The sequence below is a fragment of the Anser anser genome (genome assembly GCF_964211835.1).
Source record: "Anser anser genome assembly, chromosome: 12".
Lineage (NCBI taxonomy): Eukaryota > Metazoa > Chordata > Aves > Anseriformes > Anatidae > Anser > Anser anser.
Window position 1 is genome coordinate 3,787,176 of NC_139733.1, and position 25,402 is coordinate 3,812,577.

General features: G+C 42.6%; 1 protein-coding gene across 17 annotated transcripts in view; it reads left to right on the plus strand.

The window, feature by feature from the left end:
- WNK2 (WNK lysine deficient protein kinase 2) overlaps positions 1-25,402 on the plus strand; it is a 184,466-nt gene that overhangs the window by 76,056 nt on the left and 83,008 nt on the right. Inside the window, exon 1 of one of the 17 annotated variants that reach the window (XM_083795868.1) lies at positions 5,526-6,973. The exons of the other annotated variants lie outside the window; for them this stretch is intronic. The gene's annotated coding sequence lies outside the window, so the exon portion shown is untranslated. Of the gene's footprint in view, positions 1-5,525; positions 6,974-25,402 lie in introns of those variants that run through there. 17 annotated transcript variants of the gene reach the window in all.

Consider the following 25,402-nt stretch of genomic DNA (forward strand, 5'->3'; position numbering starts at 1 on the left):
AATTAAATGTACTTTTAGTAGTATTTGATCCTATTAGGAATCTCTGCAGCACTTTACCAAAGTTAGTTTGAATTTTAATGCAATTTTTGGTTAGGCAAGTAAACTTAAACCAGCATTGATTACTAGCTTATAAGGAAATGATTAGGTAACACCCCAAATGGATGTTTTTCTGTTGCATTCAAGTCTTTTCCTAATGCCTTTTTAGTGGAAAAGCTGTAATGTAGTTAGTTACTAAAGCTACCAGTTCTTTCAGAGGTTCCAAAAGCCCTGCTGCAGTCCAGCTCTCCAGAAAACTACTTAAAAGGCTTTTTGTTTCATCATAATCCAGAGAAGTTATATTTGAATCGATATGGATGGTGGCCGCCTTTTAGAGTTATTGGGTAACTGTCTTGCTAGAAAGTGAATGAAAAAAGCAAAATATGGACCTTAATAAACGGTGGCTCTGTACAGAGCGCAGTAACGTTGTAGTCCCTGCAGGTATTAGCTGAACTTGTCCAAATACCATGGTCAGTTTGTTTCGAGTGTTTAAAACTTTTTAAAACCTAGCAAGACCGAACAGATGGAGGAAGGTTTTTTTTTTCTTTAGGAAAATAATAAAAAGTTGTCTATACGTTGTGAAATGCATTTTTTATTAAAAGAATAAATAGCATTTGGCTGCTTGCTACATCGACAACTGAATTGTTATTTTACAAAATAAATATAAAGTAGGTATTGCCTAAGTCTGCTTCTGAAATGGATGTTTCTCTGGTGCATAGTTTGGGGATTAAATTTATGGTGTTTGTTCCAGGTTTTTGTACAATAAGCAGCTTTTTAACATTGCTCTCCTGATGCTGTCTGGGTTTTTTAAGTTGGAGCAACGTTTAGGGTGACGCGTTGTACTCGCTGGAGCTGATACAGCTGTGCTGGTTGGCTGCGCAGAATCAACTCTGGCTGTTAAAACAGAGTAGTGCAGGAGGGGGGGTCACATTTCCAGATGTATCTCATTGCTGCGGGCCTGCACTGCTCTTTGCAGACACGTTTGATACCTAGATCCTGTACAACTGATTCCAAATCTGTCAGCTTTGTTCTAGGTTTTACTGATTATTTAAGGGAACTTGCTAGGGTCATGTGCATTGGGACTTGTTTTCTGCCTGTTCTGCACCAGTGCTTACTTTGAAAATTGTTGTTGATAATAAAGCAAGCGGTGCACCAAAAGACCTGCTTTTCTGTCAGCTGCAGTAAAAACTCGCTTTCAGTTACTTATGGAGGATGAGAGCATCTTGTCCTTTGGCAAACAGTGCAATCATGATGAAAATAGGTTGCTTTGGATGAACATGGTGTTGTTGGTCCGTATATACGATTAGTAGCAGAAGTAAACACACAGCCACTTACATGAAGTGACAGGGTATTATGTAAAATGAGTTAAGAATGAGCTACAACGAGTGCTTGTAGCCCATCTGTGATCCTGTCTGGTCAAGGTTTCTGAGTTTTTTGTGCACGTTGTGATAACTTCTGTAACATTTTCCATTTACTTCAATGAATTTAAGAAGTCCCTGTGGCAGGTCAGCCTAACCAAAGCCTGTAAGGTCCAGGAGCTTTCAGCATGGGGAAGTGTGGGGGGAATAACATCAGGCTGTAATTCAGAGTTACTTTTATTGTTAACTTGAAGTGCTTGTGGCACTGTTCCAGGTGACAAATAGGGACTTTCTGTAACTTTCCCCTAAAAAAAAATAAAAGTGAGAGCAAGGCTTCTACTGTTAATCTGCTGGTCCTCAGATGCACAGCAGACTCGTGAACTTGACTAACGTTATCTGAAGCAAGTTGGAGCTATAAATTCTCCTAGCTGCCGAGCCCATGGGTGTCAAGTAGCCGAGATCATTCCGTCTTTAAATAGAAAGCTTGCTTTGGAGCCTTCATGTCGGGCCTTGAGGACCGCCTGCTTTGGTTGCTTTCAGCCCCACGTCAGGCGGTGGGTGGCATACTGGCAGCTCGGGCTGCTCCTTGAGGGACCAAACACAACCCCGACCCGTTTTTGGGCAGGCTGCCGGCAGCACAGGGCAGCTGGCGGGGGGGGAAGTCTGTGTCCCACAGCTTGTGTCCCCTTCATCTTCAGACCAGGACCCCCAGCAGGGGGAGAGGGAAGGGGACATGACCTGCCTGCTCTGCTGAGGGGCCTCCTGCCTGGGGGCTGTGATGCTTTGTGCTCAGATCTGTGTCTTGGCTGAGGATGGAGGAATCTCTGCTCCTGGAGGAGTGAGGATGCAGCTGGGCTCCTTGCCCTTCCCTTAGCTGCAAGCTTTGGTAAAGCCTCCAATGACTATTGCAGGTGGAATTTGAAATTAATCATCCCCATTAGCGTTAGTCTTGGGGTCTAAGTATTGCTGCATTGGGAGGGGATGCAGGGAATGCCTCTGCTGGCTGGCATGTAGGAGGAAAGGCAGTGTTGTCACAGGGAAGAGTCCTGCTTGTCCATGGAGTGGGAGGTGTGCTCCACAGGTGGCTTCTCCTGGCTTCAGCTACCTGAGGAATGGATGACGGTTCCTCTCTGGATCCCAGCTGTGTTTATACACAAGGGGGATGCTGAATGGCCTGGTCAGACTGTGGCCATATGTGACACATGCAAAATACCTTTGCTTCACAGGCACCTCATCTTAAGAAAAAACACATTGTCTTCAGCTCCCTGGCAGCTGCAGGATGGGGTGGCAGAGCAGCAAGTGATTGCAGAAGAGCCTACTTGGACTCGGGTCAATTTTATGCCTTATTTTTATAGTCTCATGTTAAATTAAGCCAACTGGATAGGTTCCTACCTGACACAAGATACTCCTATGAAGGCACCCTGCGGTTTCCTCTAGGCAAAAGACAACTCTGTGAATCCTTGTGCGTGGAAGAGGATTAAGCTTTCTTTTCAAAGTATTGAGAAATAGAGGAAAGAAACCTGTAGCAGTATCTGTGCTTGTATGTGTGGGGCGGAAGGAAGCACCCCACACTAAGAAGCGCTCTTTAACTCTGTGGAATAAATTATGGATATTTTGGGGATTTTTTTCCACTGCTTTACTACTTGAGTTCCCCTCTCCTTGCCCCCCAGTCTGAAGCCCTCTGCCAAAGCCCCTACACCTACCGAGAAACACACAACCAAGACCCCTGGAGCGTTAATGTGGAAGGCTCGCTGTACAGGCAGAGGAAAGCAGCTGTGCTCACTGATTGCAGAAGTGACTCCAGCACCACATACCATGAGAAACAGCTAATACTTAAAATGTGTGTGATCTGAGATGTATGCCTGTTTACTTTGATGGAACAGGATTGCACATTTCTAACCACCGAGGCAACAAAAGCATGGGAAACGGGCTATTCTGCCCCTAAGTGACATCAAAGTATGAAATACAAAACCTCATTTATTAACTTAAGTGTGTAGGTGTTGGAGCTATCTCTCAGGTGGTTTGAGGGAGGGAAAGAACGGGCCATTGCTCACTCACAGGTGGGCTTCAAAGAACATTTTTCCTCTAAATAGCTTTGGTTTTGGACTGCAATATCTTGCGTCCAAAATGAGACACTTGAGAAACAATGGAGTGTACACGGATTCAGAAATAACTGCTGCCAGAATTGGGACTGTGGATGTTTATCAACTTCTGCCACACAAATGCTTTTCTGTCTTTGTTTTTCTTCCTTTGTTTTTGTGCTGTTTCTGAACATCACAGCTCAATTTATTAAAATATAAATATATGTATTGCTCCGCAGAGCAGTCCATGTTGGGAAGGAGTCTTTCAGCATGAAGGGGGTGATGTGGAATTACTAAAACTGCAGGGCTGCGCTTGGGGAAATGCCCTTTGCATGAAGAGGGCACAACAGAAAACACACAGCTCAGTAACCTGGGACCTAAAAATGAAATGGGTGTGGCTGCTAAGTCTGAAGTAATCAGTGTGAGGTGTGACTGGTGCCGATCTGGTTTTGTTACAGGTGAGGGAAGGATTACAGGTGACTCATCAGCCAGTCCCGGCATTCCTTTGTGCCCTGGTAGGGAGGATTCATTAAAAATGGATGGTACTTCACAAAAACTTTACAGTGGGCTTTTGAAAAAGCTTACTTTCTTCCTTGCTTTCATTTCTCCCCTTTGTTGTACCCCTGCCCACACTTCCAAAACAAAAGTTAGTGACAGGACCCTGGTCTGTAGCACCTTCTGCCCTGTGAGGTGCATGCAGATGGACTTGGTTTTCCCTCATGGCCTTTCCTTTTCTTTAGAAGGTTCTTTTCCCAATCAGGTGAAATTATCTTCCTGATTAACCTTACAAGATATTACTCATAACCAGCGATCCTCCCGGGTGTTTTCCTGGGCAGCTTCTTTGTGCAGCAATGAGACTGAAGCAGTGACAGCTTGGTGCCCTGTGATGCTTTCGTCAATTAAGAGCGCTCCTGAGCCGAGGGCCGGGTAATTGGCTCGGTGTCCGTAACGCAGCCTGCAGAGCTGGGTTTTGCAAGGTTGCAAACTATTCCGGTTGGCACTCGCAAACTACCAGTTTTCAAGTCTGTGATGTGATAGTTAGCCTGAGAGTAAAATCAGAATTTGTAGAGAAATGAAGGAAAATGAAGTGGAATCTAGGGTGAAGGATGAAAAGGCGTTTCGTAACCTAACCTCTTGTGCACTGGTGGTTAGCTTCTGATCAGCAACGGCTGATGCTTGCTGTCTTTCTGACTGCCCTGGTGGTTGATGCTTAGGTCCCCTGATTCTGATGTTGCAATTAACAATTTAATGGTATGTGTGATGTGTTTTGAATAATAATAATAATAAAAAAGCTTTCATAAGTGTGTATTTTATGTATGCTGGAGTCTCCACTATCTGAGTTGCATTACCTGTATTTTTTTCAAAGCTGAAACTGTGATTTTTGAGATACCTGTTAAAGAAAGGAAAAAAGCCGTTAGAACATTTCCAATAAGCTAATTTGTGTATAGAAAGAGAGGACTCTATGCCTTCTAATGAATGCTGACCTTTGTACCTTAAAAGATACACAGCATATATTTCAAGATGGATTTCTGTGAGCCGAGTAACTAACAAAGTCATCTTGTAGCTGGAGCCCTTGGTACCTAATAAGATGTGAGCTGCCCATGAAGCTGCTTCTCACAGTTCGGTTATTTATAAACGTGCTTTCCTGTGGGTTTTACAGCTACTGGGGTCATGATTTTTCTGCAGGTTTTCCTTCAGTGGAAGAAACGAGTGTTTTTTTCCCTTTTCTATCAGTTTTTCTGAAAACTGAAAGCTGTCTGGTTTCCCCGAGTCACTCTGCCGATTCCCTCGCTGCTTTTGTCGTGGGCAGCAGGAGGTGTGTGCACACGCTCGTGTGCTCGTGCAGGTGGCATCGTTGCGGTCTTATTTCCTGAGGGCTCAAGAGCACCTTTTTTCCTCTGAAAGTAGAAGTTCTTAGTGCTGTCCTGCTACGTTTATGGAGCTGCAGTGAGAGCTGTGGGCTGTGCCAGGGCGTGCATCCTGCGTGGTGCTGCTCTCCTTGGGGTGGCCACAGGAGGATGAGGGTGGGGGCTGGAGGAGGCAGGGGGTGCTGGGACTCCTGGGGTGCTGCTGCTGCCAGGCTGGGTGATGGAGGGGATGCATGGTTCTGCACAGCAGCCAGTCACTTTGCTGTGCACCGAAGGTCTCTATGTAGCTCTATAGAGCTCTGGGTTGTTTGTAGGGCTTGTGTGGTGTTGTGGATAACATCTTCGTACGGTAATGGATGGATTATTATGCAGCCCACATGGGGGATTCAGTGGAATGCTTTGTCTGTTCAACAGTAACTACCTGGCATAGGTGAATTAAGTATAAAATGCTCGTTAATATTTGCTGTTCAGAACTTATGCAATGATAAAATTTCTCCATCAGCTTAGTACTGCTGTGTATGCAGTTATGTAGAAGATATACGTGTGAAGGCCAGAAAGAACCGTGATCTGTAGTAAAGCAGGGTCTGTTGCATTGCGTGGATGGACAAATGGAAGCACTGATTGAACTAGAAGATGTTAAACAAACGGAAATGCTAATTACTCTTAGGTCTAAGATAGTAAGATGAAAAATTGCTAATGAAGCCTGTGCACCTGTTTTAATGCACTCTTTAAAAAAGAAAAAAGCTGTATACTATCTTAAAATGCTCATATACCAACCAAATGAGTACCAAAGTTTTAAAATTGCAGAGTCACAGCTTGTGCGTGTTGCGATAAGCATTATACTCGCTCTGTTTTGACAATGCTATGTGTTTTGAAATGTAATAGCATTTCCAGAGCAATAGCTTTATTCTTAGGCCTACCCAAAATTGCCATGCAAACTTACCTGATTTTAAAATAATTCTCTGTACTGATAATGGTGCAATGATAGCAGGTCTTTGGAATATTATTTCTCTTGCAAGATTAAAATACCTGCAGGAGTGAACAAACTAGGATTTTATCAGAGAGATAATGAAGGTGATGAGGCACAATACACAGCAGCAGTATGGAAGCCTGTAGCAGAACTCTGATCTACACAAAGGAAAGCACAATGCAAAAGCAGAGTTCTTGTAAATATATTTGTATTTATATGTTTAAACAGACCTAGAGAGTAGGAGGTTCAGCTGATTGACTTCCCCTTAATCCTAGATCTACAGGTGAAACTATGCGCTCAAATGCTTACATTGCTTTTCAGAGAAAAATCCAGTAATTCTACCTTTCTTTAAGAAAATGCTTTACAGAACATCATACTTATGACCTGACTTCATTTTGTAGTGTTAAGCCTTGTTAAATAGGTGCCGTGATATATCTGGTAACAATGCTACAAGTGGAGTGGAGAGGTCATTCAATAACAGCTGTTTTGATTTAAATTACTTTTCTTTTACCTGTTGAGCTGCTGTTTACTTTGATATTCTTAGCAACACTTCACTGCTTGCTTGCTTGATCTTTGCTTATTGCATAGCTGAGATGGATGTGAGAGTCGCTTTTAAAAACGTGCAATAGTATTAATAAGGAGAACAAAGTGTTTGCACAGGTGAGAAATAGAAGCTTCTAAAGTTTTCAATGTCCTCTTAAATTTAGTGACTATTAAATAAGATTCTCTCATAACGAGTATATTTTGTTGTTGTTGTTAAAAGACCCTTTAAAGTGTGCAGTTTTTTAAAATCAAGGGCAGTGTGTGGAACTGATAATTGCTGTGTTGCAGAATATATAATGCACTTCTGGCAGGCAAAGCATGCCTGAATGACTTGTAGAAAAATCTTTAGGTTGGGAATTCTCAAGCACTTGCTTTAAAAAGGACCTGGAATGGTTTGGGTGGGCTGCAGACCTGCTAGATAGGAGTTTTACATAGGAGTGCCAGAAGTCTTGATTTTACAAATATTTTAACTCTTACATTGCAGCTGATATATCAAATTTTTCTTGAATACTGCGTATAAGATTGTGCTGATCACGTGTTATAATATCATAAGGTGTTAGAAAGTAGATCTTTAAAATGAAATTGTGACTCCAAGGAAGTCTGTGCTAAAACATTTATTTCATTGGAGTCAATAAAATGTTCTGATGATTTCTCATTTTGAAAACTTCTGAAAAATAAAATTTAGAATATTTTAATTACCTTATAACTCATAAGGAGCTTTTCAATTTCAAAAATGCAGGTTTTTTTTCATATTGGATGCTAATTCTTATTTAGATTCTGATCTTTATTCTGTTACTTCTATTTCTGATATTTTAACTGTTCTTTGTGAACATTGGCAATTGGGTGAGTCTACTGGTAAGACTAACTCAGCTTCTTCCTGCAAGAAGTCCTTTGTTGAATACTTCTTAGCAACCTCTTTTGGGATATCTAGAATTTAACTGCAGTTACTTGGAACCTCTTAGAGCTCCAACTTTTACATTTGTAAAATGTTTTTTTTTAAAAAAAAAAAACACCACTATTTGCAGTAAATCAGGTTATATTGGTTTCAAGAGTATTAGTAGAAAATGATTGTTTTTTGAAAATTTTCTCAGCTTGATAAAAACCAAGCTTTTGTCAAAAAAGCCACTGCTTTCTTGCATTGCAGCAGAGAACTGTCCTGCTTTGCAAGGGACAGTAATACATCGCTACTTCCCTTGAGTGAGGTTAAACAATCCAGAAAGACAGGATGCAACGAGAGCTGCTCTTGTGTCTTTTGGTTCATTTGCAGTGGAGAGAGACTGTGCTGCTACTTGCACACGGTTGTGGTTGTTTGCCTTTGTGCCTTGCCACCACCGAGGGTTTGGCAAGTTCAAGATGCAGCAAACCGAGAGCATGCACACCCTTCGGTTCTGAAGGTGCCCAGCATAGACAAGCTGTGTGCAGAAATAAAGCTCACAGGGACTGAGGAAAGGTAAAACCAATTGTTAAGAGGCCACTTTTCTGTAATCACATTAATTGAAGGAGCAGAAGGGGGTAAAGAGAAATTTTCTGATTTCATCTAATAGTGAGGTGCAAGAGTAGAGAGGGCTGCTCTGGTGGTCCTGGGCAGGAAATGCACGCTGCGTGTTGGGGCAGCAGGTAGCTTGCAGCCTGTGATGCATACTGACAGCTAGCTCCTGAAACACTGTCTTAATAACGCACATTTCATAAGTGTCTTGTTAGAGGGGGAATTAACTTTTTTTTCCCCATGGAAATTTCTTGGAGAAAGGGATGTGCTGATAAGTTATTCAGCCAGTCTTCTCAGCTGTCACTCAGTACTTTCACTTGAATTTCTCCTGCTCTAGAAGAGGCTATGTAAATTTAAGAGCAATTAAGAAATCACCCTAGCTTTTTTTCATTTTCCCCATAGGTAAGGGCATTTAATTTCCTACAGTTATATTTCCTGGCTCCTTTCAGAAGAGCCAGATTACAGCTAGTCTTTTCACATGGCGTGCCCAGGTAGCTGAAAGTAGGAAATACGAAATCCTATTAAGGGCTGAGCCTGTGGCAGTTTTAGAAAATATTGGTTTTGTGTGTTTAATGAGTTGCAAAATCTTATCTCTATGTGAACCTTCTTAATATTATGTTACGTGGGCTTACTGTTTCTTTCTTTTTGCTGGCTTACTGTCTTACTTGCTGGTGCCGAGAGCTCTGCCGGTAGGGATTGCCACTGTGCCCAGCACCAAGGGCTCCCCTTTGGCATTTCTTGGGTGGAAATCTGTGAGATTTGGGTTTGTGAATTGAATTTGTGGGCAGACCTCTTTTGACATAGGTGTGCCCTATTCTATCTTTGTCTCTTACATTTTAAACCACTTTTTTCAGGATATAGTTCTGGAGAACCAAAACCTTCTTTTTAAAAACAAACGAACAAAACCCTACTACGGGGAATGAAAGGTCATCACAGAGCTTTTAATTTGGACTCCAACCAGACGTGGTATTTAATAGATCTTTCCCTGGAACAGCAGCCAACATATAAAAGCTATAATAAGACAATGATTAGTTATGTCCTCTAAACTAATACATACAGGCCGGTGGTGATTTTTTTTTTTTAAAGGTGGTTTTGCTTTTGCTGGAGAACAGTAAGTTACCAGTGCCAGCTTTCAGGTCATGATAGCAATAGTCCAACACCTGTCAGCAGTCAAACCCCTGATTCTGGCTTGTAGCTCCCCTTTGTTTCTTTCTCTCATCAGTGTTTCAGACCCTGTGCCATGGGTGCTGTCCCTTCTGTGCTGCAAATTCGAGTAGTGCTGCTGTTTGAGAAACAATCATCTGGCTGCTGTATTTCAAAGCCTCGATAGTTCAGTGATTCTCTATTGAATCTAAGCTGTGGAAGCAATTTCTAGGTAGCTGCATTTGAGCTCTAAATGATACCTGCAATAGGATCTCTTTAGATTTTGAGCAAATAATGAGAGGCTGTCCTGGCTTAACTAGCTGTGCTTTGTCCATTTTTTTCCAGCTAGGAGTTCCTAAATCCGTTCTTCCAGCTGGGTGTCTGCTGTAAAGCACAACTCGCTACTGTCACAGAATGCTGACATCTGTTATCTCAATTCTGAAAAGGCATAGTCCTATAATTTCTTTCAAGTCCCATTTCAAACTAGTTAATTCAAATTTCTCAACAGCTTAAGACATGGTTTTTTTCTGGATTTAGGTTTGTGACTGTATTTTTGAGATCACATCTTCTCTACATCAGTTTTTCATATCTTTTTTAGGTTGAAACATTTCAGAATTTCTTTCTCGATTGCCTGCAAATTTCATTGTGTGACGAAACTCTTTCCTCACTTTACCCATAATAAATAAGTTATTCTGTCTTGAATCAAACTTCTATAATGAAGAAGGCAACACATGTAATAGCACTTGGCTGTGCTGTATAATGCTCTCTAGCTAATGAGATATATTCAGTGTGAAGTTAAAATATGAAAATTAAGGAGATTTTTTCTATGATAAAAGAACCATATTTCTCAGTTGGTGCAGTCAGAGATCAGCTCAGAAGGAATTTATTCAGGTAAAATACAGTCTGAGCATACCAGGCACGTATGGCCTTGGTTTGTGTAAGTGAGCACAAAACCCCACCACATTACAAGGAATATTCTTGCCATGTAGTGGAACCTGGGATAAGATAGTAATCCAAATAATCACAGGTTTTCAAAACAATCGTGAGGGTGGAGTTTCAGCACGTGCTGTGCTGGTGCCGGCGTCTCCAAGAAGCGAAGCTCTCTGACAGCAGAAGCACATGAGCTCCCACTTGATCTTACAGAAGTATTTTGAAAATTGCTGAGTGGGATCTGACAGAGATGTGTTTCTGTACGTACCTTTGTTATGTTGACTGGGATGTGAAACACTGACATCTTAGTGTATTTCATAACACTGCTGCTTTTTTCTGTGAGGGAGAGGGGTAAGTGAGGGTGGATGTTGTAAGGAACTGAAGCTGAAAACATGGCAGAAAGGGGAGTTTGCAATGGTTTGTGCTACATTAACTACAATTCAGAAACAAACTTCAAAACTAGATCTGCACGAGTGCTTTTACCCTCTGAAAGCAGTTAACAAAGCCTGGTTAGGGGAAGCGGCCTGGCTTCTTCCATCCAGGGCAGATAACAAACTGAGTGGGGTGCTGGAGTACCAGGAGCCAGTCAATGCCATTGACCGCTGGATCCGTTCACAGATCAGATTGCCATTAGGACTTCTTTTCCTTCTGCATGGCTGTTTCTTCAGAGGCTCTCTGGTGGGCAGGCCGACAGCACGGTCACATGCGGCACTGAGGCAAGATGATGATTCACAAGAGTGAGTTCCTAATGTTCCTTCCTCTCGGAATTGCTGCGAACGTACATTGGAAAACGTGGTTAGCACTGGTATTGGAGAAATCTGGCCACACGCAGAGGTACAGTTACATAATGTGGATATAGAGGACAACGACTTCTGCCTGCTTGCGAGCTGTGGCACAGCTCAAATGCAGCCGGTTGGAAAAGGCAGGCTGAGCACTGAACGCCAACTACAGAGCAAGGGGAATGAGATTATTTCAGATGGTTTGGTTGTTTGATCCCCAAATGTCTCCATAATATTCACTGCTCTTTAAGTACTGCGGCGGGAAAACACTGTCTAGAAGAAGAGTTAACATCTTTCTATGCGTGAGCAGCGTAAAATGGCATTCCCTGTGGGTCGGACACACAGGGCAGAGAGCCCTCTGCCAGCAGGTCATCCAGAGGGATATACAGAGCCTCACCTGCTACGCACCCGGCTGGTGCTGGCTTGAATTTGGCCAATCAGAAACCTGTGAGAATCAAAACGTGTTGTGCCAATCAGGTTTTTTTGTTTTTTTTTTTCCTTCAGGGAGTTAGGGAAGGAATAATGTGATCTCAGCACAGCAGAAAATTGCCAAGGCAGGGGTCTTCCAAGAGAAGATAAGGTGGAAGCTCACAGAGGGGTGACTTGGGGACTCTGCAGGGCACGGATGCTGAGGGGAGCGGGGATGGGTCCCTGTGCGGTGGGAGAGGCCATGGGGACCCAGCCGAGCCCTGGGGCTGGGAACTGGGTGCCCTCAGTGGGGAGCTGCAAGCAGGCGCATCAGGTACAGAGCAGTGGTGCTGGGGGGGCGAGGGAGTGAGCGAGCTTGTCCTGGTGGCACGTTTGTGAGTGCTGTCACTGGGAAGGAAAATGCCCTGATGAGAGTGAGCAGCACAGTCCCTTCCGAGGTGTTTCAGGAGGGCGTCTGGTTGGGATATATGAGCTTCTTCAAACCCTCCTGAAAAACTGCTGCTGTTTTAAAGATTAATACCCCAAGTACTGCTATGCCTGTAGGCTTGTCTGGATCTTTCCTTTAATTGGGGTGTCCTGTCGCGTGGTTCGGAGGCAGAGCAGTGCACTGAGATACTCTCAGGTTTTTTCTAGAAAATGGACTGGAGCAGTATTGCATTCCAGATCCCACGGGTAAACTAAATTAATAGCTCGATGCTTGAAAAGTCATATTAACCTCAAGGGGCTGCTGACCATTGAAATGCTATCTGTTTTTCAGGTTGAACATTAACCAAGTATCTGTGCAACACCTATTGGGTCTCAGCTGTCTCCAAAAGAGGGAATGTGTATCAGCTGTGGAGCTGTGAACCATCAGCTCTGGTTCCAGCTGATGTTCCCCTGTCTCCCAGTCTTCATGTACAAAATGCAGGATGACTCCGTCAGATAACTAACTGCTTGCTGTCTGGTGCAAACCACTTCATGCATCTCACTTCAGGGAAGATAGGGACTAATCGGTCGGAGTGCAGCGTGTGGGTACGCAGCAGGCTGAGAGCTGGACCATGGGCTGGTTGTGAGATGGAGTTAGGTTTATCCACTCTGGGAGGGGGGGACTGACACAAAGTTATCTGAAGAACAGTTTCTCAAGAAAAACCCCAAAGCCTGCATTTGGGAGGTGGTAAATAAATGATTTTTCATGCCTGCTACGTTGAGGCAAATAAATAATGGGCTTAAATTGAAACTAGGGAGATGTAGGCTATAGATGAAAGAGAACTTTCCAACTTTCAGAGCACTTCAGTATTGACAAATACTGCCTAGGGAGGTTCACTGGAGCTGGTGTAAGGTCTGTCAGGAATATTTTGTAAATCATTGAGTCTGTCTTAAGGCAGGGAGGTGGACTAATGATGTTTCTAGGTCACTTCCAGACCCACTTGCTGTGATTCTTTTATTCTATACTGTGGCATTGGTCACATATTCAAGGTTTTAAGATTTGCATCTGTATTGGTTTGCTGAGACCTGTGAGCACTTATTTCAATCAGCGCGTGCTGGATGTAAGTTTGGGAAGGAGCCAGTCTAAACTGAACAGTCATAAGTCATCTTCAGATTGAGCTGTTGGCAAATTATATTTGCATTAATTTAATTAAGAGTGTGTTGAACTGGTTTCAGACAGTTCACGGGTTATGGTGCAACTTCAGCTAATAGCCAAGCCAACAAAACCTGTGCCTATTTCACATCCAGAGCCATAAAGCACCCAAGAGAAGCAGAGACTTGTCTGGGTGCAGTGCCCATTGTGGTTGTGGTCAGTGTCTTCAAGAAGGACAAATGTGTGGCGAAGGGCTACTGGAGGAGGAACACCCTGTTTATTACGGGAGGATAGACCTTAGCTTGGTTAGCCTGGCAAGCTGAAAACCAAGGGGGGCTGCAGTAGCTCTGGAGAAAAAGGGCAAAAAACTCAATAGAAGGAAGACTAAAGGATGAAATTGGCTCAGGAAGCAGTGTATCTGAACTGGCCGTGAATAAACTGAACACAGAGGGGGAACAGCGTTTTAGCCCAGCTTTGCTTTAGGAAAGGCATGACAAGAATTCTGATTGTTTTAAGATGAATGTTGCTGAATTTTTGAACAAGATTATATGACATGTCCTGCAATTGACCTCGCAAGTTCCTGTGTACGATGTCTCCAGAAGCAACTCTTCCTGTTAACAGCCCGAGTTATTGCATGTATCTTTTTCTGAAAAACAGAAGCCTTATTGTCAAAGTTTTCAGGTGTCATCCAACATCTACAACATGCTAGCTTAAAGTAGAAAATTTAGGTAGAGGAACATGAAAATGAGATTTTAACTTGAAATCCCGCCCCCCCCTTTTTTTTTGTACCTGCTTATGTAGCTGGTCAAATGCTGAGCTTTTTAAAGGTCTGTTTTTAACACTGTAGTTAGGTCAGGTTTGTAGCTGCATTAATCAGTGTGTTTTGAATGTACCTGTAAAAATGTGGAGGTTTTTGTTTTCCTGTCAGTGCTTCCTATTAAAAAAAATAAGGAAAGGAAAGCTCTCATTCTGTTCATGAACCATGATGCCTCTCAGCTTATGCATTTACATTTTTGCTTATAAATTTGATTTTGGTGGTATTTTTGGCAGTAGCTGGAGGCTGAGAGTCAGAAAACTAACCCCAATGATGCCAGCAAACCTTGAACTTGAGAACTTAGAGAAATTGATGCAATCCGATGGCTGCTTATCCTGCACAAAGCACGTCAACTCGATCTTTAAGCAAGACAGTGTTCTGTGCAAGCAGCCTGTCGGACTTCGGCAGCCTGCGGCGGTGATGGGAGTTCCTCAGCAGCTGAGCCCCCGAAACCTCTGAGCGGCTGCTCTTGGAGCAGGGAGCCGGCAGCAGCGCTGTGCTGCCACTGGTTTTGTGCAAGTGCTGGTAAGGTCTTCTCTGCTGCCTTCCTGGGTTTTGTTTTAAGTAGACTACTTGTATTTAATTTACAGGACTGGGGAAAAAAGGTTTTCTGTCCAACTTTGAAAGGATAACTCTGCATCTTTTGGCAAGCCTGCAGAATAAATGAGCATCATCTCAATAGCTTCTTGCCATGCTGCTGGGGAGCCCTTGCCAAGGTCGCTGTTTGTAAGGCCCCAGCCTTTCTGAGGGTGGGGTACCAAGTGGCCTGCTGGAGTCTGCTCAGTGTAACCTGAAAATGCACAGCTGGTGTCTCTACTTTCAGAATAAACTCAATGAATTTTGGTAGTGGTGGAGAAAAATGCATGCTTGATGTCAAAAGAAGTGAAGCATTAATGTGTTGTTTTGGCTGATGCTAGAACACTGAAGTTAATGCTGGGTTTTCCACAGAACCTCGTCTCTGCAAGTAGGTCTGTTACTGCCGGGGTGCGTATGTCGTGAAGCAACCCAGTAAATAGACAAGAAGAAATCATTGGTTATTAACTTAAGATTGGTTGTGAGAGGCAGTAGTAATAACCAGAGACAGGAATTTGATTTGTGGCAAATCAGCTCTTGATTGGTTACAGAGATATCTTTATGGTGAAGTATCTTTTTTTTTTTTTTAATACCACTTTATGGGAAAGATTACTGCTGTTTGACTAGGTGTTACTTTAATTCACAAAGTTCGTTCTATGAGAATAGCCAATGCACACGCATTCTGTGTCCTCTCTTCCAGTCTTTTGGTCTAAGTTGTACAATCATTCTTCTTTCTTGTAAAGGCTTGACACCATGCAGGAATTCAATGGAAATGGTGTTCCTGTTATGGCAAAGGGTTACGTTTGTGGGCCATCTCATAAATCACACCTGCTTTCCTTCCAAATATGTCCTGTGGCAAGAACATCTGTTTGGGAAAATACCACCAATCCCTATGGGATGATTTTCCATATGCTCCCATTTCAGGGTAAAATTAAACCAATGGACCTTGACAGTGTTTTCTTAATCAAAAATGGGTCTTTGTGCCTCTGTTAACAGGACATGCATAGTATTATTTAATAAAGGCATGAATCACTTCCACTAGTGCTGTTCTGGAGAGCAATTCAGCATCTATGTGACTGGAACTGTTCTTTTGCACATAAAGGCAGATGGTGTTAAACAAATCAGATAAGCGTATGTCCAATCTGGTGCTGCTTGGCATACTAACAGGATAATGATTTATAGGATTGAGAGCTTTGACTTATGGTTGCCACCAGAAGGAAGAAAAAAGAGCTTCTGTATTCTTTCTTGCAGGGTAGTGCTGTCGAGTGTCTGAATTTCCTTGGGTGTGCCCCTTTTTGTGTCTGTAAGCTTTGTCTGGTCAGACAGAGGGCTCGGCTGCACGGTGTCCAGAGAGCTGAGGCAGGTGGCCAGGCTGTGTTCAGACCAACCTTGGGTGCGCGTGTGCGCCCGTCTGTATGGGCACAGTAAATCCAACGTGTCCTGGATGACCAGGCTTACTGGGAGGCCTCTGTCCAGCTCTACTGCGTGTCTGTGCATAGTCCTGTACGGATATCATGTGTGAAAGTACAGCCTGAATGAGTTTGGGCCTGCTGTGACTTCTGAAACACCTCTGTGTTCCCACTGCATCTGACTTGTCCTGGCAAATTGTAGTCTATCTGGCACAATTAGCATCTTTAAAACACTTTGTGGTCCTTGAGTGGCTGAGAAATGAGCACTAATGCACTGCCTGGGATTTACAACAAAGCTTCATTTAGAAACTAGTATAAAGGTTCAAAAATACTTTACAGCTTTCAGCAACAGAGATCTGCTTGCGTGCGAATATAAACAAAGTAAATGTTCAGTTGCACAGTGATTTTTTTTAGTATTTTTTTTTCATGATTCCTGTAATGTCTTCCTGAACTTTCCATTGTAACTTTCACCCTAGCATGCATATTAGAGTGAGCTGAAAATAAACAGGCAAGCTGCTGTTTCAGACTTGAGCTGTTTGGGCTGAAACTGCAGCATATGCTTTGGGCTTGGGTATGGTCAACTGTGAATAAGTGCGTGGCCTTGCACTTTAATGTAACGACGAGTTTTAAAGACAGCCCTGCCCTCTTATATAAGCCTTCACAGTATTTTCATGCCTTGTTTGTGCTATTTATCATGGTATCTTACCTGAATTTACTATGCAATTATTCATCTCGGTGACTGATTTAAAAAGGAAGCAGTGCCCAAGGGAAATGATTCGGTTTAAGTGAGACTGATTTATCGAAGGAGGCATGACTCTCAATACCTAATACATTTCCAGAATTCCAAATACAGGCAAAACCACTGCTCCAGACTGCAGGGAGAGCAGCAGACAGAGGTAACATGATGGCCGGGTGGGTGTTAGCAGAGAGTTGACTTCTAATTCGTGGAGCTGGAAAATGGTCTCTCTGTCCTCCGTCCTCTCCCCCTCCTCTTATTTTAACTTTGTTTTAGGATCTGTTTACTGTATGATGGTGGAAAAGCAGTGCGTGGTAACTGTTTTGGTGATCTGGGGGTATTTCTGCCTGACCACTTGCCACTAGTCAGAGGAGGAGCTGTGCAGGCTGGCAGCTAGCTCAGGATTTGCCCTCTTTGGCACCAGGTTGGCAGCGACAGAAGAGCGAGGAGTGGAACCACTGAGAAAAGGTGGGGTGTGATGAAAAGGATGTTTTGGGAAGGTTTAGGAAGATGATCTGCCCCCTTCCCCAAAGCAGACAGGTGGCATGGCTGCTCTGGATCATTTTGCACTGGGGAAGCTGTGCAATGAATTCCCCTCCTCAGGCAGAGCTGCCTCTTTCTAGCAAGTTTGCAATAAATGATCCATGCCTGTAGCATAATTCAGAGGGGAGAACCTAAAAACAGAACCCAAATTCGATTAGCTTGGATGGTTAAAGAGCAGGTGTGTCCTTTTGCTATTTGGCACGTCCTGCTCCTTGCAGGTGTTCTGCTGGGCCACCTGCAGGTGAAGGACCTGGCAGAGGGGTTCCCTGAGTGACAGGCACGTGGGCTGCTGACAGCAGGTCTGTGCCAGAGTGAAACTGGTCAGCTGGGAGGCAAGAGTGGTGACAAGACCTTTCTGATCACCCTACTGATTACTTGAATTAGACCTATGGACCTAAATTCAGTTTTCCTGTTGCAGTATTTTTGTGCCTTGCATGAGTCTAGCTTTTGCTGAAATGTCTGTAGAAAATGCATAAAGAGATAAACTATAAAAATCAATTCAAACATAAAGCTGGATTTTTAATACCTCATTTAAAAGGGTGAAGATATTAAAACTGGAAATCATGAATGCCCATGCAGAGGCTCTAAAACCTATTGTTACTGCTGTTTTACAGGGGAGAGGCAATTTCAGTTCAGAAATCCTAGATGTGAGTATTTTACGCAAACCATGTACCTACCAGTTTCTCTGGTTTCCTGAGGAAACTTTTAAGAATGATTGTTAGTGATGATCTACCATTGTTGGACTTAAGCCTCTTGTGATTGCATCCGTAACCATTCACGAGCTGCTCTCGCACGGGAGCGCGGCAGCCTCGTGGCTGAGCCCTGCGGCGCAATGCTGCGCTGGTGGGGTGATGCTGAGCGCTGGGGAAGCCGGAGCTGAGCAGCTGTTACACAGGTGGTGCCGCACAGAACCATGATCTGATTGACACAGAAATAGAAGGCAAAGAATAATTTGAAGGTGTCAGTTTTGCTTTTAATTTCAGTAGGTCTTGAACTCTCCTGTGAGGCTATATCCCATGACACGTCGTTGTGCCAGGGCAGTTGCTGGTACATCCTCTGATGTGTGGTTAAATGCTGCATTTTTCTGTCTTTGTTCTTTTCTGTCTATTCTGCAGACATCTGTGCTTTCATTTTTCTCCAAGTACCATTTTCCCCATGACTGAAAAATAACTTGTTGACCGATAAAGCCCTTCTATGTACTCACCTGTCACTAATCTTGGTGACTGTGGGAAACATATTTACAGGATTTGCATTCTTTACAGTGAGCGTCCATTACCGCTGGTGATCAAAAAAAGTCTTACTTGAATTTCTGGTTCTCCATCACTAGTAATTAAGCTGTTGTTTCGTACTAGGAAAAAGCTTTCATGCTGTGCAAGCCACAGGGACTTCAGAGAAAACAGCATTTGTAGTCTTAAAAGGGCATATTGATTGGTCTTTATTAATAGGAAAATCTCTAAGGAGAGATGAAATAGTTGAATTTTAGAAAGTTTAAAGAATATGTATAATGAATTTGAAAACTGCATTATAGGCAGAGCTCCCAGGTAATTTATCTTAGCTGCTAGTAAACTTTGTTACTGTTCTTTATTTTTATAGGAGATTAACTTGTACTGAGTAGAGAGATCTATCTTTGGAGGGAGTAATGTTGTCTTAATTAAAAAAAAAAAAAGTCAATCCAGGTGGTGTTATTCAAATTAATGTAACATTGTCTTTTTTTTTTCTTTGGTTGTTTCATTATAAGAGATTTTCATCTCTTTATTTACTGAAATTAATAGAGGAGAGCAAGCGCTTCCATTGGGTTAGTTCTTAGAGCAGGGGGGTGTCAGTTCTGTAGCACCTTGTTAGTGCATTTGAAATCAAACACCGGCTAAACTGAAAGGAGTTTTGTTTGCTTTGCATAAGTACACGTCACTATGGAGTGTGCCAGATAGCCAAGGATAATGGCATCTTTATACATTTTCTTTGTAAGGGACTTCATAGTCTGCTTTGGATTTTTTCTTTCCTGTTTGCAGAGCATTTTGGGGAAGGGGAGAAGGGAGAGAGAATAAAGGAAAGAAAGTTTTTGTGTTGTTCTTATTATATTTCAGATGAAGATGAGAATCCAGGGAGCTCACCTTCAGGCTGCTTAGGGATATTTTTGTTGTTGTTGTTTTCTCTTTTCTTCAAATGTAGCTTTTTGATGTCTTTGAAACAAACTAATCTCTAAGGCAGGTAGCACTGCTATCTTGGTATAAGTCAATAGAAGCGTGCTGTACGATGTACCAATAGTTAACTTCAGCAACTACTATGCAATCATTTGGGGTCTAAAATATCTCTTTTTTTATGAGAAAAAATATTCTACTAAATACCAATATTTAATAGCGTGATCAAGCATCTTACCTGTTGTGTTATATATATATATATGTGTGTGTATATATATATATATATATCATTGAATGCATATTGATTGGTTTGGATATTTTGACTTTCCAGTTTTGTTCAGTATTGGGTTTTAGCAACGTAGGAAATAATATGTAATTAAATATATTTAAGCTCTTTATTTTGACAGACAATGTTTCTATATTGACAATATCTTCTCTTTGCCATGCTCATGAAACCTGAGCTGGAAGTGCAAACTGCCAGGCCATTCCTTTCCATAACTTCCTTTTTCCCATTTAAAGTATTTGAAGTATGTATGCTGTATGTACTCTTGAAGTATCTTATAAAATGTTGTCCTCAGTTTTCTGATTGATACTGCTTTCTGCAGAGTCTCTGAATGTCTGATGCCATTTGTTAAATCCAGTATGTGAAACATTCTTTGCATCCCATTCTAAAATCCATATGTATGTGGTCTTAAGATTTTAGCTAACTAAACAGCTGCCATCAAGGGATCTGAGCACACTGACTTGGAAAAAAACCTGTCTATGCCTACCAGTTCTGAATATGCTGGTGCAGGATATGTCTGAAAAAATCTTTGATTTTTTTTGATGTTTTGGGTTCTTTTGCTTATCTAGTTTTCAAACTATTGCCATGATTGGCTGCAGGATCTCCTATCACTTAGCACAGCTCAAATTTGTTTAGACTTGGTGCTGCTGACTTCATGCTTTTTTTTGGTCCTGTCTAGCCAAGATTTGAACGCTCTTGATTGCATTTGATAACTAGCATTCAAATTAGTATTCCAGGGCCTTGGCCAAGAGCACGCTGCTTATAGCATAGTTTCACAGATTTCAAGTCGGAAAGTAGCACCGTGATCATCCCATCAGATCTCCTGAACACCTTTGTTCATAGGAGTTCCTTGGAGGAATCTCTGATTCATGGCCAGGCCTGCTGACTGAAGTGAAGCGTGTTGGTTAGGAAAACACCCAGCCTTGAGGTTACAGGCAGCAGCAATGGAGGCTGCTGGCTACCTCACAGTGCTTCGTAGTGCTTTAAGGAAAAGAGAAAGTGTTTTATTGCTGATGGGAATCTGTTGAACTGCAGCTTGTAGAATAGCTATGCGTTTGATAAAAAGAGTTTTCCCATGATGAACTTTGTTTTGATGTTCTTTGTTTTGCTTTGAAGTACTTACAGACTGTCATCAAATAATCCCTTTCCCTCTCTGAGATGTGTAGATTGAGCTCCTTGAGTCACGGCCAGGATGCCCCAACTCTTCGGTGATGTACATTGCCCATCCTTAACCGGTCTTGAGGTGCATATTGAAAAGTGTGCTCTGCAGTGGGAAATGCATTTTTGCAACACAGAAGATCGTTCTTGTTTCCTGCTCCCCCTTGGGCCTCTCGTTACAGCTGCCCTGCAGGGAGAGCTGGCTGGCAGTGCCCCTCGTGTCTCTGCCTCTGTGGCTCGACAAGGCTGGCTGCCAGCCCGCAGCCGCCTCCTCCCTCCGGCCCAACTTACACAACCCAGTGTGGGTGAAGCACTGTTAGAGTGCTTGTGCCCAGCTTACGCAAGCACCTGGATCTCTTTGTGGCCTCTAATCTTTATGCTTCAACACTCCCCTAATTCTTTTCAAGGTGTAAAATTTATTAGTGACTGTGCTTTTTTCGCGGTTTGTTGTAAGAATGCAAATCGCTTCATTAGAACAAGAGCGAAGCCCTGCAGAACCTCTTGATTATCAGCAAGGATGTGCAATTTTTGTATGTAAAACTTACACTTTGACTGATTACTTAATTTTAAACAACTTTTCTAAATGGGTATTTTCTTTTCTGTATCATTCTTTTTTTCCTTAATGTGAAGCAAATGCTTTAGAGAAATCTGGGTTCATTATGTCAATGCTATTATCTTTATTAACCCAAACATATAATCTCATTGGAAAGTAGCCAGGAGCTGTTTCTTATAAAACTGTGTTGATGTTACCCTTTCATGCTTTGCTGTTGAAGGGAAAGGAAGTTATATATTTAGCTGTTACTATGTTTTAGCTGACAGGCTAGTATTATTCTTTTGGGCAAGGCTGCAGAATGTCAAGCTTTGCAGAAGGGTCTATAAAAAAAAAAAGTTACAAATGTGATTCTCTCAGCTTAGTTAGCTTAGTTCTTAACCATTGTGGGAGACTTTGATTAATATATCCCGGTCAGGGGTGCAGTATTTGCCTTTGAGTGTTTTCTAACAGGTTGTCAAATGGTGTTAGGAATGCAAGAAATGTGACAGCTCTCTCTTTAGCGTTTAAAACTTCTCTCAAGATGTTTCCAAACTCCAGATAAATTATTGTGTGAACGTTCAGGAGCAGGGATACCCCAGTTTGCAAAGTGCTTTTGTCGTGCTGAAAGTTCACTGTCCCTATTTTCCAAGTTTTGCAGTTATGCTACAGGGAAAGCTTGTTTCCAGTCTCTATATTATTTCAACACAAAAGATTTTCTGTTGGCTTTTCCCTTCAACCCTGCTTTATATCCTTCCCATATATCTGTTTCCAGTGGCAGCAAGCAGCTGGTACACAGTGTGCTCTGGTGCTTCCTTGGGCACCCCAAGGAAAAAAGCAAGGTGGGAGAAAGATGAGCTGCCCATACTGCAGGTCATGGTGCTGTGTATCCGCAGATCTGCAGGGCGTACTAAGGAGCTCCTTCTCAGTTTTGTATCGCATAGGTGAGAAACCTGGGCACACAGGTGTGAGGTGCCTGGGTGTGGATGACTTAGCGGGCCGAAGAGTGGGTCACGAATAAAGAAGTTTCTCCAGAATGCATTAAGCCCTTATTAGAGTTTTAGTTAAGGGGTGCGCAGAGACCTGTCACTTTTGTCTAGCCATTTTACATTCCTTTCCCTCAATATAACTAAATTCAGCATGTGATAGAATGTGTGCTTGTTCATTCTTAGTCTTTCTGTGAAAACAAATACGTGAGAAGTTTTGAGATGCTTAACTTAAACTTAACTTAAACTTAAACTTGCTTATGCAGCCCTCATTATTTCTTGCCCACCTCTCCCGTTCTCTGGGAAGAACAGGATATACATGCAGGTAAACAAAGGCTGCAGTTATTAGAGGGTGATGAAGGAGACAGAAGTTCTAAGATTGCCTCTGTGTTATTTTTTTTCTGCATATAATGGAAAAGACACAGAGCTAACTGGCGTTTGGTGTGGATGGAGTAGGCCTCCCAGAGCGCAGGCAGCAGAGGTTGGCCTGGATGCTGTGGCTGGTGCAGCCCTGTCACCGCTGCCATTTTGTGCCATCCTCAGTGGCACAAAACCCTTCCTGTGCCTGGGCACAGCCAGGCTGCCCTGCTCCCAGCCCCAACACGGGGACGTGGAGTCACCTCCTGCCTCTAGCTGTGTGAGGAGAAGGCCTTGAGCGGCCGGTCAGCTCTGGGGAGCCCCGGGGCCCCCTGCGGCCATCTGCTCTGTGCCTGGCTTTGCTGTGGGGTCTTCAAGTATCCCATTGTACTGTGTAGATGGCAACTAAGGAGAAATGGCTCTTAACTGTGTTTATGTAATGGGAGGAAGCTTTTCTGAGAAGAATTTAAGGTGTGTTCATCACTGTGTAGGGATAAAGGTTTAAAGAACTCTACAAATGCTTCTCCGGCCTGCTGCAGCCAGGGCTGTTAAATGGCTTTCAGCCCAGCTGTCTGCTTCGGTGGGGAGTTTTGGGGTGTTTTCTCTTTTTCTGCTAATTTGAAATTTTTTGAGTTAGTTTCCTAAAATAAATATATTTGGTCTGCAATTAAAGACCAAGCCTGAAGGCTTCTTCGGTCGATGCCTTCTAAGATTGATAAGGTGGCCTAAGCCTGCGACTAATGAATACAGCACAGTTCAAAGGCTTAATTTTGGAAGGAGAAAATGCATGTTCTGATTTTAATAGTACTCCATACTAAACATGATAACGTATTTACTGCATTTGTGGTTAGACGTCAGTTCTGAAGGCAACGGTTTATCTTAAGTGACTTTTCTAGATTAGTGTATTTCGTGAACAATAAAAACTAATAAGTAGTGAAAATATACAAGTCAGTATGCAAATGTCATGTGTTCCTCCTGTCCCCAGGTGTCAATAGGTAAGAACCAGTTAAAAAACATTTGTATCTACCTTTGCTACTACTGCAAAGAAAATTTAAATCACTTACAACTTATTTTAATGAAACTTTAAACCCATGCAAACATTTGTGTTCATATCAGATGTTCATGTGAAACCACTTGACAAAAGGTAATGTTACTATTCAAAACAGCTCTGACACTGGAAGGTCTGTGCTAGGCAGCTGCATTTGCATTACTGAGGGAACAGCTCTGTTCTTTCTGAATGCTTGTGGCTGTAAATGAGCGTCCTCTTCTTCACCTAGGGTTATCAGGGGTTGTAATTAATTCACGGGTAAGGACATCTCACTTTATCAATGTACTTTACAAACTAAAGGACCAAATTGGTAGGTTATAGCAAGATGGGAAATGGTAGCAATAATGGGATGAAATTGAAAGGAAAATGAAATTTGCTGTTGGAAAGGCAGGACTGCATGCAACACAAGAAGCAGTCAAATTAAATTTGCTAGGGCAAATCTAAATAAAACTTGCCTTATTCTGCTAATTTTTTTGTGCTGGTTAATTTTGCTGTCAAAGCTAATTGGTCAAATGAGCATTACCATTTACATGCTGAATATTAACATGGGATAAATAACATTTTTGCTTCATGTTGGAAGGCTGGGAGCAGCGGCGCTGCTCAGGCTGGGCCTCTTGGGTGCCAGAAGTGGCACCTTGTCCTTTGGGGAGAGAGCTGGCCTCAGAGAATAGTAAAGCACGGAGTTGTGTGCAGTAAAGTGATGGGGGTTTCATGCCCATAAAATAAGCTAATTAGAAAATTGTCTTGAAGGAGAGAAGCTTAAAGAAAAAACATCTGTGGCTTCTGTATGCTTGCAAGTGGCTGCCCTGCTGCTGTCCTGGTCTGTAGATGATGTTCATCTGCCATGGGCTGCCCAGCTTCTCTTCCTCTCACCAGGTTTGGGAGACACCAGCCTTCCGAGGGTGGTGGCATCTCCTCGCTCTTCCCTTTCACACACTTTCAGTCACCTGCAGATGGTTACAGGGCAGTGGAAGCTGCCAGACTTCTCTTTCCATTCCTGCTGTGGCAGCCCAGGCCAGGATGGCTGCAACCGCTGGCACTGGCACAAGGGTACTTCAAAACCACAGCTATTAAATTATCCAGACATCAGCCCTTGTACCTTTAGGTATTTGCATGGTCTTCCTGGGTATCCAGCCTGCAGCAGGTACTCTTTAAAATTCATAGAAATGAAAGCAGAAGTCAGGATGATGATTTCTGTACCCTGCCCACTGCAGGTGGGACACAAGAACAGGATAACAGGCACATGGGAATTCAGCTTCAGCTCTTTGGTATGTTGTCTCATAGCACTAGACATTGTATGCGTCCAAATACTGTGTTTATGGATGACATGAAGTAAGTGAAGCAAAAGGCTTTTTAAAAGCAGCATGAACTGTTGTGTAAACTTTAATGAACGCTAGTTCAGAAGTGAATTCCGGAAAATGTCAAATCTCATGACAAACATGAAATTTCATTTTCTTTTTCCTGTGGTGTTTTTTTGTTATTATTTTTAATTATTATTATTTCTGTGTTCATTGAGAAGCAGAAGCTGTGTTTTGGTGATCTGATGTCACGGGTTTTGTCTGTTTTCTTAACACATTTATTTCAGTTTCATTTGAAATAGTCATTTTGTGAGGCATGCCTGGACTGTTTCTGGTATTTCATCTAGAT